Here is a 6,023-nt window from a genome sequence, read left to right as displayed (position 1 = left end):
GAGGACTGAACCTGGGAGTTTCTGTAAGTTTCACAGCTGGACATTTTTGTTATAAATCAGTAAAATCAGGATGTGAAGAAAATATCTTTTGGCGTCCAGCTGACACCACAGCTTTGCATGTGTCCTGAGGGCTTGGCTCCTGGGAGTGACAACCTGTTGGATGACGCATTCACTTTCCAGTGGGCCTGAGCAGAGAGCTGGTACAGGTCCCCTACTCCTGGGACATCAGGTGGCAAGAACACAGAGACCAATCCACTGAGGCTCTGTCCTTCAGAAACTGAAAAGAAAGTGGTTAAATCAGCTAAAGCCAGGGGCCTCTTAATGAGAGACTGACCTGGACTCAGAGATGAAAAAGTTCTTACTGAATCAAGAGAGGAAACCTCACAGGGGTGCCCATCCATCATATTATAAAAAAGATGAATAAAGAAATTGTGCTAGATCACAGTATAGTTTTTAGCGATCTGCTATACTTCCTGTAGAAGGTTTATATACCCCCATTAACACAGGCTTGCCCATGTGACTTGCTTGGACTTGAAGTTCATTGACTTGGGGGTAACACATGAGTGAAATGAATGGAAGCAACTTCCTTGCAAAAATGTTAAGATCTGTCATCTGGCTCCACCATCTCTCGTTTCTTTCCTTTGCCGCAAGACCAGCATATTCCAGGTTGAGGCAGCCCCTTAAGTCTGGGTATCAGAATGAAGAAGATGTAGATACAGGAAAGACATAGCAGAGCAAGAAATAAATCTTTGTTGCTAAAGGACCTTGAGACTTTGGAGTCATTATCAGAGCATAATCTAGCTAGAGCTGAATGATAAGGAACCAGTCATTTAGAATTGTGAAAACAAACTAGCAGTATGAAAGTGATTTTTTACAGAAAGCTATCCATAATATGTATTCCCTAGCCTAGCCAAATAGTTTTAATTTTTACACATGCCAATGTGCAAACGTGCTGAAACAGATCATGACGCTTTATGTTGCTTCTTCTCCTGAATTTCTTCAGAGAAGGAGCCTGGGGTAGAGGAGGACCAACTCTCCCACTAGAGGAGGCCAGAGGAAGGGCTGTCTGTGCGCCCATGCCCAGCACAGAGCCGTCTCTTGTCAGTAGAGTGAAACCGAGCGAAGCCATTTCCTCAGCATCATTCACCCCTCGGAAAAAATAATGCCAGGTTATTTCTTTTCCTACAAACAATCTTTCATGCCTGTTGACTATCCTGCCAAGGGAGGGCTAAAAATCAGCCCTGTTCTATGATCTTTCATTTCCTGAAGTCCTAGTCCCATGATAAATATTTAACCTGCACGCAGTGAGGGAGAATTTATAGGAATTCAGCAGTGAACAATGCAGCCATCAATTCTGCCCTCCCAGAGCCTGCAATCCAGTGGGGTATAGAAATAAATCAATTCAATATCTATCAAATAATTACAAACGGAGTAAGTCCCATAAAAGAAATGGTATGCTGTCATAGGTTGGAAAGACAGAGACAGTATGAAAGAATTTACTTGAAACGAGAGTTTTTCAAACTGCTGACTAGGAAACAGTGAATCATGAACTCTAGATGTTCACAATCAGATCTTTAAAAAAAAAATAACAGAACGGAATGGAGGTGAATAAAACAGAAGGCATTAGAGTGGGTTACATGTGGTAAGGGTAAATGCTCTTACAGGAAAGTACCATTTCTGGTTCACGATAAAGAACGTGGTTGCTACAGTGGATAGTGGTAAAAATAAGCTTGAAAAAACTAAGATATGGCTTCAGCGAAAATTGCTCTGAAGAAGGAAGACATTACATCGATGGCTAATGAATTGGTTGACTTTTTTTTTATTAAGTAGTGAAACTTAATATTCATGCTTATATCTGTACAGTGAAACAATAAAAATTAATTCAATTTTTACTAAAGGAAGCAAAATTGCTGTGAGTTGCTCTTTTCAAGTATTTATTCTGTTGTTTTGAATAGAAATAGATCTTGAGTTCTCAATGTTAATTAATAGCAGTAGGCCATTTACAGAGCTCTGCAGAATTGCTGGCAGTGATACAAACATGCAGCCTATGTTTCAAAAATAGTGCTCCTCTCTTCCAGAGCAGCCAACATTGCCTGCAGCCTCGTCCTATTCCCAAACAACTCTCATGTAGTTAGGGAATTGGTATCCAAAATTACACAGACATAAAAAAAAATTATACAGACATTAGAACATGAAGTTTAGACTTAATTCCCACAATTTCTGTTTATTCTCAAAGATTTAATAAAATCACGACCATTCCATGATTAGTACCATCTTAACCCCTCTGGCAATTAAAAAACAAAGGCAGCAACACATCTGTAAGTCACTGCACACGTTCATTTCTGCACATTTACCTGAGTGTTACTCAGGTGGATTTTAGTAGTGGAGAAACTATACAGCTTTTACTGTACTATGCTATACTCTACAGAAAAACTTCCATTTTGGGCTGGAGGTGTTTTTGGGGAAGAAAAAAAAAAGCGATTATATTTGTTGTCCAAGGACTTGGTCTTGCCTTTTCTTTACCAGATTTAAGAAACTTTGGGACATTTTTTGGACAATATTTTTTCCAAGGCATCCACGGAATTTAAGACCTTTTCACCTGGTTCAGAAGTAGCTCTTCTGAACTCTCACCCTCTGGGTCTCAAGTTAGAAACATATGTCTCTTCCAATACAGCATTCAGAGAGTATGTATATGTCAGTATTTTAAAATACTTACACATACAAGTTCGTGGATATTCAAGATACTGGTAACAGTGGGGCCACAACAGTGGGGGTCAGGGGATAGAGATAGTTCATTTTCACTGGATGTCTGCAGCAGATACCATAGGTTAGCTCTTAACACACATTCCAATCCGGTTTTTCCTTTGCCTTCCTCTCTGTAGACCTAAGAAGCTGAAAACGTACCTTCCAAGACTCCCTGCCACCAGGCGGGGCTGTATGATATATTTCTAGCCAATGAGATGCAGGCAGAAAATCTCTACATTTTGCCCTTTGCCCTTGTGTCTTCCCTCTTCCTTTGGCCTTGAACGCTGACATAATACTTGGAGGTCAAGCAGCCTGGGGGACAAAATTCGCATACCAAGGGTGGAAGGAGAAGACTGGCTCCTTGAGTAGCTCCCAAGATTTACACTACTGTGGGAATCCTAATTATATAAGAAAAATAACCCGACATGTTCACTCCTTTGTACCTCAGTAGCGATGCAAAGCTGAAAGTACTCTCAGCATTTGATAGTTTTTTGTTTGTTTGTTTTTGTTTTGTTTTGTTTTCTTTTTGTTTTTCACTGTTTGGACCAAGTATATGCATTACCTATTCGAAAAATAATTAAAAAACTAAAAACAATGCGAAGTATACATAAATCTTTGTTACTTTTTTTTCTTTTTTTAAAGTTTTTTTTTGGGGGGAGAGGTAATTAGATTTATTTACTTACTTATTTTTAGAAGAGGTATTGGGGATTGAACCCAGCACCTCATGTATGTGCTCTACCACTTGAGCTATACCCTCCCCCCTCCTTTTTTGTCCTTAATAGTTGAAGAAATTTGTTTGGACTCCTCACTACCTAAACATTTAGGTTATCAAAAAGTTATTCTAGTCTTTTCGTGAGCATGGCTACAACCTAGGCCAGTAGCCACTAAGTTAGTGACACACCAGAAGCCTCTGGGGCCACCTGGATCTCTTTGCCAGAAGAGTTGCCTTTGTGTTTGTTTTTAGAATTACTGGACCACACATGTAAGATCATGAACTCATGGGAAGAATTCTGGAGACACCAATTTATCAGACAATTTTCATTTCATCCAAGATGGTATAACATGCATAGATGTGCATCTGAAATCATCTAAGTTACTGGCAACTAATGTGTCCTGTCATTCACCAAGAAGCTAAGAGATTCTTGATTTATTCTGAGCTCTTTGATAAGATAATGCTCCCTTGTGGTACTTAAAGGTAAAAATTATAAGATAAAGTTAACAGTCGCAAACAACAGAACCCACTCTAGCTAGAATAAGCAGAAAAAGGTTATATGAAGGGTATGATCAGTCCCACTACTAGTCCAAAATGCATATGAAAAGCCATCCATTCCTCAAGATACCTCACGGCCATTTATTGAAAAGGAATGCCATCTGTTATAATAAATATGTGGTGACTATGCGTATGAATAGTGCACGATATGCAGCCCGGGATATCAAGTGACTTACATAATTCCTGGAAGAGGGTGAGAATCAAGCTTGGAAGCCACACAGTCATGAAACACTCCCAGTCACATTGCAGGTCAGCTCTAGGGGACACCTAGAGCCACTGCTGATGGGCACAGACAGCCTAGCTCACCTTGTTTTCCCTGGGCACTGTATCCAGCTCTTCCCTCCCCATGGCTGCTTTGAAAGCTAGCTGTCTCTCCATCCTCATCAGAATGAAGACGACAAAGTGCTTGCTTCTTCTCACCACTAGCTGCTGAAACAGAAAGGCGAATTCATCTGATCAATGAAGTCTAGGTCATTTGCATATATGCTAGCTGCAAGAGATGCTGGGAATCAAGTTGCTGGCTTCTACTTAGGGAGGTGCTGACTCATAAAGTTGGAATTTGCAAATTGAGTAAGGGTGTTCAAAGGCTTTGAGGATCATCCAAAGAGCATGATGATGAACAAATGACATATGTCCATGAGAGCTGGCAGACATTGTGCTGGACAAGAACTTCTCACTTTGGCGTTGCTTCTTTCAGTCTTCTTAGTGTCCCCTTCCCATTATAACATTCTAGCTTCTAAGATCCTCTGAAATAGGTGAATTCTCACTGGGAGTTGAGAGACATTTTCCTTCCTTACGACTCTCACTTTGCTAATAAGTTGCTCCCACTAACACTGACGGAGTTGTGTCGATTCTGTGAGGTTTAAAGGGATGAGAAATTGAGAACCACTGCTCTGTGGTGATGAGAGTGGAGAGGGGTGTAGTGGGGTGGGTAGAGAAGATGAAAGACGGGAGGTGGGACGACCAGGTGCCAAGGCCACAAGGTGGGAACAAGCTTGGTGTCCTGCAGGACCGAGGAAGGCTAGTGTGGTTGATGTGCGGAAAGCAGAGTAAGTTCCAGACGTGGTCAGTGAGGTAGACCTGGTGGCCATGAAAAGGAGTTCGGATTTTACTGGAAGTGAAGTTGCAAGGCTTAATAAGAGAAGTGATTTTAAGGTTACTATGTGGAGTGTAGATTTCAAAAGGCAATCGTCTGAAGCAAGAAGACCAGTCAGGATCTGTTGGAGCTCGTGTTTGTTGTCATGTTTTACCATCCAGCTCAGAAGTGACCCCTCTTTTGGAAGTCTTCCTGGTTTTGTCAGGCAAAGCCAGTTTCTCCTTGAATTCAGCATGGTCCCTTAGACAAGTACACTATTGATGCTTCTTTTTCTCCCGGTAGACTGAGTTCCTGGAGGGTCCCCTGGTTGGCCTCCAGCCCTGTGCTGCCACAATCGCTCTTCTGGAGGGAAGTGGGATAAAGGGAGAGCCTTTGAAGCCTGTCCGTACAGGCTGTCCTTCCAGCTAACGGGGGCTCTCTGGGGAATGTATGTTTGACTTTCTATTCCCGGTAATATAAGTTCAAATGTTTACGGATGTTTGAAGTTGGGATGAAAGCATTTCTATTCATGCTGCTAGAATCTGTGAGGCTTTTCTTTCTTTCTTTTTTTTAACTTGGGTTACTTGGCTGGGGAAAGGAATGTAGTGTGAGGATCAGAGTGAATCCTTGAGGCAGGTAAACCTGGATGGAGCTGGACGGCAGAGTCCCGGCCTTCTAAACTGGGAGCCTGGGGCGCCGGCCAGAGGCGCCTGGAGGTCGGGAGGGCGAGTGGAGGGTCAGGCAGTCCCCGGGTTGTACAGGTGAGGCAGAAGTTTCGAGAGAGACAGAGCCCAGCCAGAAGGCTCCGGGCCCAGCCCACCCAGACAGGGAAGGGCCGGGCAGCGGGCCGGGGTCAGGTACCGCGCCGCTGGCCAGCTTGTCCCAGACATTCCGCGTCCGCGGCGGCGGGAATGCGCGGGCCCGGCTGCACGC

The sequence above is a fragment of the Camelus bactrianus genome, chromosome 35 (genome assembly GCF_048773025.1).
Source record: "Camelus bactrianus isolate YW-2024 breed Bactrian camel chromosome 35, ASM4877302v1, whole genome shotgun sequence".
NCBI lineage: Eukaryota > Metazoa > Chordata > Mammalia > Artiodactyla > Camelidae > Camelus > Camelus bactrianus.
Note: the sequence above shows the minus strand (reverse complement) of the source record.